This window comes from Coptis chinensis, chromosome 2 (assembly GCF_015680905.1).
Source record: "Coptis chinensis isolate HL-2020 chromosome 2, ASM1568090v1, whole genome shotgun sequence".
Classification (NCBI taxonomy): Eukaryota; Viridiplantae; Streptophyta; class Magnoliopsida; order Ranunculales; family Ranunculaceae; genus Coptis; species Coptis chinensis.
In genome coordinates, this window is record NC_141457.1 from 16711764 (window position 1) to 16721303 (window position 9540).

The 9540-nt window shown below is 34.0% G+C and overlaps 1 long non-coding RNA gene across 1 annotated transcript; it reads left to right on the plus strand.

Moving 5' to 3' along the window:
- The first annotated feature begins 6724 nt into the window (after positions 1 to 6724).
- Positions 6725 to 9128, plus strand: LOC147515143 (uncharacterized). The gene is made up of 3 exons (XR_015213377.1): positions 6725 to 7029; positions 8528 to 8570; positions 8756 to 9128. It is a non-coding gene; the product is annotated as an uncharacterized LOC147515143 (long non-coding RNA).
- The last annotated feature ends 412 nt before the right edge of the window (positions 9129 to 9540 follow it).

A 9540-nucleotide genomic window follows, 5' to 3' on the forward strand; every position in this document is an offset into this window, starting at 1 on the left:
ATACGACAAATAATACGTAATATACAACCTAATATGTGCTTAAATATTTACAATATTTTTCTATACCACTCCCAAACAGAATCATGCTTTGTCCCCAAAGTATGGAATAAAAATAAAGGATAGAGAGTACCATGGAAACGTGCTTGTAAATGGGAGCACCTGAAAAGGAAGGTTAATCTATACTAATATAAAGAAATAAAAACATACGCAACTCTTATATGAGTTCCTCCCATTATAGGGATACTATAATTGATTAGGGACCATAAAAGGTCTAGTCTTTATGTTTGCACCTTGTGTGAAAAATATAAATACTAGGGTTTTCTCAACAAATCTATGCTAGTATATTAATGAATTGAAAAGTGATTTGGGTTTTCTCTCTAACTTTCTCTATATCTCTTTATTTTGCATATCATATTTTAATTGCTTAGATATATTAGATTAAGAATATAGTCATTAGTATAATCGTAGAATAGAAATCTCTCAACATATTATTACTCTCTCACCTTGTTTATTTGTGATTTAAATAATAAATTTTATTTAGACTTGATAGTTTAAGAGTGGATTCGAATCTTTATTAGATCTATATTACTTGATAGTATATATAGAGAGAGTAAAGTATTGACATAATCACGTGTTTGTTAGGTTAGGTACTAGTATTTATGTAATTAATATTGTGTTTAGCAAATTCGTAGATATCAAATAGCGCAGCTGCCATCTTAAATATATCAAGACAATGATTTTATTATTTGAATCAAAGGGACAGTCCCACATTCTCAACCCACCCACCCTTTTAATTTTTCATTCTTGTTTTCCGCGTTTTCATTACCTTTAACTTAATATTCTTACTGTTGATTTTTTTTTTTTAGACGACCAGTTGGGGCAAACGACTAAAGAAAAGTTGTCCAGACGTCTATGTGAGTCATCTGTAAAAGTTTCACATTCATTGTTTTAAACTTAAAGGGCGCCCGCCCTCCCTTGTGACTGCGGAGTCACAGTGAAGAACACTGTGGTAAACATATTTGTAAATTTTAGAAAATTTTGAAGTTTTGCAGGAACAATTTGTAAGGTGTTATTGATTTACTAGAAGTTTTTCATAATTTTTCTAGTTGTTTTACCTAGTGACCTAATACCATCTTTATAGTGCTAAATTTTATCTTCCAAACTGTAAGTTTCTGGAAAAATAAACGAGTAGGGTTACGTAGACAATTCCAAAAATTCTAAATTTTTTACAAAAGTATCCTTACTGAGTCAGTAGGTTACTATAAATATTTGACGGTTGTTTGACCTATTTTGACTACCTAACTAATTGATTGTTTCCAGTGTGTTTCTATAGTGTTTCAACACTTAGTTTATGGAACAACAGTTGGTAAGGAAGGTTTGCAGATTTCCAATAGCTCTAAATTTTTTATAGGAACACCTACGATCTGAGTGGATTCTCCAATAAGAATTTGGAGATTTTTGTCTTTGTTTTGATTGGTTAACCATTCATTATTTTGTTTTGTATACCGAAAACTATTTCACAAACTTTACAGTGTAGGAGAAGGACTTTCCTAGATCTGATTGTTATGAAATTTTACAGACTACTTCCTAGACATCTAAAACAACTACAGTAAATGTTCTAGAATTTTTGGAGGGCGTCCCCTACACAAAGTAGTTCGAGTTTCATCTTTGCACGGGTTTTTACAGTTTAATCACGAGTACAACTCAGTACTCATGTGAGTCCAATCTAGTTCATTGGCCCAATCCGAATCCTACTGTAGAAAGCCTGACTCTCAAATCAATGAATAAAGGGCGCACGCCCTCCAAGTTATACTGATCAGGTTGAGTTTTTTTTATAGGACTTCACAATCCAGTTCTCGAACCTAGAACCGTACTCGTATCGTGCTCTAGTAGCATAAGACCCTATAACTGTCGAATTTCCAATCCAAGCACAACCAAAAGAGACGACCTTACAAGACACTGTCATAGAAAATGACGATCCTACACCTGTTAAATACTGGTAACCATATATTAAATATAGAGATAAACCACCGTATCCCCAAAGATTAGTTATGTCTAAAAAGGATGAGAATTTTGATGAGATTAGAGAAATGTTTAAAAATCTGACTATAAACCAACATTTTCTAGATGCTATAAAAAGTCTACATGGACACGCTAAGTTTCTAAAAGAGTTGTGTACCACGAAGAGAAAAACCAACATACCTAAAGAAGCCTTCTTAATTAATTAAACAATATCCCTCTTTATCTAAACATAATGGAATCATTAAGTACAAAGACCCTGGTCATCCTATTGTACAATGCACCTTAGGAGATTACTTCATAACAACTGCACTATTAGACTTGGGGAAGTGTTTAACTTACTCTCTTTTTATTTATATAAACAACTAGGTCTAACTAAACTCCAACCAACCAAAATGACTTTGCAGTTAGCCGATTGTTCTATTAAGGTGTCGTTAAAAATGTTCTCGTTAAAGTTTAAGATTTTTACTATCCAACCGACTTCGTTATTCTCGACACATAAGTTGCGCCCAAATCAATTGCTGGGGTGGCTTAATGACTCTTTTCCTTGGAAATCTTTATGTGGAGGTTAACATTTTTCTACTCAATTAGGGATAACTAGGCATGCATGTAAAAGGAGAAGTGAAGTCTATTGAGAATTTTGTATCTCACATTAGTGCGGCTGGCGCTTTCGTCTCCACACTAGTAGATACCCATCTTATGGAAGAAGACAAATATCACAATTTCGACTCCTTGAAGTAGATACCCACCCTGCCTTCCGACCGTATGGGAGATGGATTCAATTTCACAATGGAGAAGATAGATGACTTCTTCAAAGATGTAGATGAATACCATAATTATGTGGATGGAAACAACCTAGATGAGGAATTCGACAAGTTTCTAAGAGTCTGTGATGAACCACCCCCTCAAACACAACCTCGAGCCCACCCGTCTACCATCCACTTTCCATTACCTATGTTCCTTGCCCTCCACCTTTTTAATGGAACCCTGAGTTTGCAATTGACCATTTTGCTTCTCCTGTGCTTCATGACTTCCAAAACCCATTTGGTAAGGACATAATACCCAAGAAAGAGCCACGTAACGTCTTTATTTTCAGATGTATGATAATACCAACCCATGCCACCAATGAGTTTTTTACTAAACCCACGTTCTCATTTTTTCTATTCCTTCCTTCTAAAACTTATCCACATCTAATGTATCTTCCACAACTATCCATTTTCTCACGATCATTCACTTGGACACCTATTCGTTCAACGAAGAAGAAGAAGGTGCATGCTCGGTTACGTTCTAGGTCCATCCGGCTTTGCTCTCATTCCACTAAGCTGTGTCATAGGAAATCTTGGTGCCTAATTCTGTTTAGGGGTACATTCTGTGTTAATTATTTATGGAAAGACCCACAACTCTTTAGGTTGTTGATATATGGTAAATTACATGTTAATACATGTTTTAGATAACGTCTCGAGTATTTGACTATAAGAGACTCATCTTATTATTTGGTGTACTCCATTTCATTTCATATTGTATGGGAATGCATCTTTAAGGTAACTCACACATTCCTCTCTTACACTTTTTCTCGTTGTTTGAGTAGTGTTCCTCTATGGAGTGAGTTTACATTTTTATTTCTTTATCATATTTTTAATTTAATTAAAAAATAATAATAAATAAAAAAATAAAACCATTAAAAATTAGATAAATTAGATAGACAATCACTTTAAAAGACCCAAGTTTTATAGCATACCACCTTTCTGGAGTATCGGCCACAAATTTTCTAACTTAAAAAAAGTTTCCAAAATTTGTTTGTGGATGTAGTTTTTTTGTCACGCAACTTAATTCTTTTTGCCACCCCTCCCCTCTCTTGTTTACTCTAGTAGAGTCTAAGTTAGTTAGTTACGTTATTTAATTGTGCTATTGAATTATTTCATCCCCCTCTCCCAAATTGTTTGGGGGTGGTATATTTAATTTTAACACATTGTACGTTCACGTATTAAAATTGCATGTATAAATATCGAAATACATAACCCATGGGCCTTGTTGATTTAATTGGGATGCATAATGTAATTAGGTACTTCAATTTTGTAAAATTTCACTATTTCACAGAATTTCAGAAGCTAATCCTATAGGAGCCATGATAGGCGCATGCTTGATTTGTGAACATATGGCATTATTTTATTTATGTTGGAGTCCTCTTATATCCTAAGTGCTTGATAAGCACATAAGTGCTATACATTTATACCCATATTTATATTATATTATCTAGCTAATTAGTCTAAGTTCATTTGATTAGTTCTATTTCATTGGTTTTACAGGAATCGACGTGAATGCGATGAAAATGGCTGAGACCTGAGGTTTTAAAATGATTGTAAATTTCTCAGGGGTTTATTACAAGAAGAATGCCCGATGCTCGATACGAGTCTGGAATTAGTATGCTAGAGCTTCTCAAAGTTTTAAGTTCAGAAGTTAAAGTTAGAGCGCACTTGACCTCCAATAAGCTTGTTTGAGAGCGCGTCCTGTGCCCCCTTCTAAAAATGCAGAATTCTAGTGTTTTCCAAAACCTTTCGCAGCTTGCACTCACCGCTTGGAATTCGATTTGGAAAGTTCTAATATGATTCAAACACCAAAGAAAACCTTTCCAAAGGGGATTCTAAACTCTAGCATGCCCTAATCAATCCTTATATATACAAAGGAAGTAGAGAGAGCTCCCTCTCTCACCCCCATCACATAAAATCACAAACCATTATAGGAAAGTAATGGAAGAAGAAGAAGGAAAGCTACTGGAGATGAAACCACCACACAGGACGACGGTTTTGTCAATGACTTCTCTTCCTTATTCTTTTGCTTCTACCACCATGTTTATGAGTAACTAAATAATAAGCTAGGGCTTAGAAGAAGCCCTAGACTTACATAGAATTTTTTTTTGTTTATTGTTTACTGTTCTCAACTTGTTTCTTAATGATTAGCTTGATTAATTTTACTAGTTTTAATAGAATTACTTTCATGGATTATATCTCTCATGACAGCTTTCATGTATTGACTAGTCCATAGTTAGATTAAGCGTCGTTATAATCAAAACATTACCTTTACTGTTGATATAAACTTGTGAAGAGTTGTGCTGTAAGAAGACAGTTCTTGCTAGGAGTTTTTACATATGTGCTGAAAATTCAAGCAGCCTAATACATAAATTGATATAGGAGATACAAGATCACATCTTCGAGCAAGCTAGGGTTATGCAACTACCTTTCGAGTAGATTAGATAGGAGATACTAGGATTACTAGTATTTTGGTAGAAATAATGAGGAGTAGTCGTGTTCGTACCACTCTAGTTGTATGTTACTTGAATGCAAGTCTAGATTAGATAAATGCTTTACTAGTGAGAATCAAAACAGTAGATTTAAGTGTGAAAAATAGTGTTGTATACGATGAGGGAAGATATTAAAAAGGATTTAATCCGCCACGTCACTAGTACAAAAAAGGGCTTTTGTGACTGTTTTAAAATGCTATTTGTGACTGTTCTGTTCGAAACGGTCACAAATGACAAAAAAAGGTTTTTGTGACTGTTTTGAAATATTTTTTGTGACTGTCCACTCTAGAACTGTCACAAATCTTTTTTTTCTAGAGAATGACACATGTGTGGAGGATTATTTGTGACTATTCCCCCACAACAGTTACATACTACGATACTGTATGTGACGTCTTAGATAAGGCAGAAGATCCATTTAATTTAATTTTGTGTACTACTCACGCACCACAACCCCACTAAAAAGTAACTGCTTAAACACAGCCCACTTCCTTCAAACACTTCCAAGCATAGTACAAAATATCAGGATATAGGTATTTATCGATATTCAATTTCTGGATATGTATCGTGGATATATCTTCCTCTTTGGGGATATTTGACATTGTTTTACATCTAAATATCATGGATATATCCAAAATATCGACAAATATTGTGGATATTTATTGATATATCATGATAAATTATTTATATTTATTTGAAATATAATGGTAAATATTAAATAAAATTGTTATATACACAAAATATCGCCAAATATCTCTAAATATCACAAAATATCCTCAAATATCACAAATATCGTCAAAATATCACTGATATTTACAATCGTATATATCTCTAAACATATCATGATATTTATATATCTTTCTCTAAAATCTGGATAGATATCCCCAAATATCGCGATATCAGGATATTTTGTACTATGCTTCAAAGTACGTACGCCTCCGCACACACACACCACAACTAGTAGGTTTCGTTCTCTTCTCTCTCACTGGTGCTTTTCTTTCTAATTGTCGTCACTAATAAGTTTCCTACAAGCTTATCTCTCTCATCTCTTCTGACAACAAATGAGTTTTCTATCTTCTATACGTCGTTTTGTTGCTAATTTCGAGCTTTGAGCAACGTCAAAGATCTCTTTTACTTCCAAGGTTTTGTTGCGAATTTCGAGCTTTGAGCAACGTCAAAGATCTCTTTTACTTCCAAGGTTCAAGCTTTTTCTCCCTTTTCATTTATTAAATAAAGTCGTCACTTATACAAGTGTTGAACAGTAAAAGAGGAATTAGAGATTGGGTTGTTTGATTTGGTTAACTTAATTGACGTTTACATAAAATATCCAATTGAAACCGCTTCCAATCTTGATAGGTTTTGTGGGAACTTTTCACAACTCTTTTGTGTGTGTGTTGTTGGAGAGATTAGAGTTATTGAGTGGGCGAAAATGAACTAACCAATAGCATTTTGTTCACTTAAAAACCTCATTAAATCTGAACCATCAAAGTCCGTACCCATTTCTATAGCTGTAGATAACAAAACTCGTCTCTCTTTACCAACTACACGTGCTATCGATTTCATTCGTAAGTACCTTTCCACTTTCGATGAAGAAGAGGCTCCGATATGGTGGGTGACAGAGTTTCTAAAACCCCTTCTATTGTTTATTGTTCAAAACCTGAAGGAGAAGAATCTGAAGCTTATCATATTTGAACTCTTGCTTCTGTTCTTGGCAGGTCAGATTTTTTTGAAGGTTAATTTTTTTTTTGTTTTTGCATTTTTTGTTGTTTAATTGGTGATGGGCTATTGTTGCAATTTGTGATTGAATTGAAGAGTTTAGGTTGTTTAAATAATGCTAGTTATACTGATATGTTGGATTGAGTTGTCTTTATTGGTCCATGAATTTGATGAAAATAGATTTGTTAGGGTGTCATTATTGGAGCTCATTCGAATATGAAAGTCATTAAGGGGTCATATGTAAGGAGAGATAACAATTTCTTTAGTAAAAGGGAAGATCATGTGGAGTAGTGCTTTAATATGTATGGTAAGGTGATGGCAGCTTTAAAAATTGGAATTATTAGGTATGTATTTCCAAGGCGTATGTATACCAGTCAACAAGTAAGTGAATTGTGTTTCCATTTACATTGTCTTTTTCTGAACAGTAATAGCTAAGTCCATTATATTTTAATTTAATTGTTTGTGCTGGTATAAGCAATACCGTTTCTAATATTAATTTTATAAGAAATTTGTATATTAGATATTAGAATATATGGAGATGGTGTTTTTTACTTAAATATATTATTTCACATTAAGTTGATTATTAATTATTAGCTTATATATATACAAGTTATTAAGATCGAACAAACCGTCCGGACCGTGCCGAATCGACCACCGTGCCATTTGTCGCCCACAATAAAAGTCGCTATCAGGCCGTGTCAAGCCATATCAATAGGCCGCGTCAGGCCACATTGCCAGGTCATACAAGCCACTTGCCAGGCCACACTAGGCCAACACCAGGCTGTATTAGGCCATATCAGGTTGCATCCAAGTCACTTATATGCCATATCACTAGGGCCAACACCAAGTCTGGTGTCACAAAAATTATTTGTGATGCCAAATAGGCGTTCCAAAAAAGCTGTTATGGTGTAGTGGTTAAAATAGTCAACATTTTGCATCTTAGCTTACACAAAACATTAAGATTGTCTCGCCATTATGGATTCCAATTAGGTCACCATAACCTGTTCCATACATTAAGATTGTCTCGCCATTATGGATTCCAATTAGGTCACCATAACCTGTTCCATTTTAGTTCATATATTCGACTTCATTTATTTTCATAGTGCCTACAGGTGGTTTGTTCCATGTACATTGTGTTGGGAGATAATAATGTTTCTTGCAGCACTAGTACGAGTCGGTTCCTGTATAGCTTTTTGTAAGAATGTCAGTATACACTACATCAACACTATGTCCCCCTCCTTCAAACAGTCGGCAGTTCCTTTCATTTCATATATTATACACTCGCACACACCATGTGATCTCAGAATCTGCTTAGCTTGAGTTTTCCTTGTTGCCCTAAGTAGCCAAAACGTTAAAGTTATTAGAGTTCATTACTGTTGCAATGAGTCCCATGGCTCTCTTTATCCCTGACCACACTTGTTTAGTAAATCTTAAGACACCTATTATGATTTTTTATTTGTTCCTGTTTTTCGCCTCATTGACATAGTGCTTTTTCAGGATGAGAACTGTTATAATGCTTGTGGTCGGTGACTTGCTGAAGGTATATTTTCTTTAACCTTTTCTTAGTCTATTGAAATTATTCGTTGTTTTCTCAATATCTTGAAAGTCACACTTGTGAATCTGTTTGATTCAAACAAGAATCTTATAAAATGGTTCAAGGTATTGCCTTGTAATTTCTACACTACAGAAGTTTTGATTTGCGCTCACTAATTGTTTTACTTACAGGAAGGATTGAATATCATAAGCGAGTTGTGGAGGGAGCTATACTAAGAGTAGTCCCCACCTTGTGTGGTACTCCGGAGTACTGTAGTCGTGTTAGAAGTGTACTACGCTGAGAAGCAAGTGTACGAGTTTGTTGGCTTCATCCAAGAATGTGTTGAGGACTATGCTTAAAACGAACGATAAGTGTGTTTAAATTCATGTGACGACTCCGGTGGGCTAGGATGCTTTATTTTTTAACTATTGAGATGTTTCATTTTGATTTTTATTTAAATACATGTAACAATTATCTAAGTCTAATTTGGATTTGATTAGTTCAATGGAATTAGTATTTGTGAATGATATTTGGAAATTTAATGGATTATGTTTGTTAAGATTTTTTTTAAGGTGGACAAGCATTCAGCAGAGATATGGAGTGCAAAACCAATTTAGTTTTTTTTTTTTTTTTTTTTTTTTTTTTTAAATTGGAGTGCACAACCAATTCAGTGAATTTTTGGTTTTTTTTTATAAAAATTTTAACCATTTGTCACGATTTTGTGAAAACAGGTATAAAAGGGTTACTTTTGATGACAATTATGCGTAACATTTATCACTATTTAGTAAAAACAGTCACTAGAAAGTGGTTATATTATGACTGTTTCTAACTTTTTTGTGACTGTTCTTCAAAGAGTGTTTGTGACGGTTTTAGGAAAAAAAAAAATAGTGACAAAAGACTTTTTGTCACTGTTTTTAACGGTGATATAAAACGTTTTTTCTTGTAATGCGTGATTCTATTAACTATTAGTTAGTTA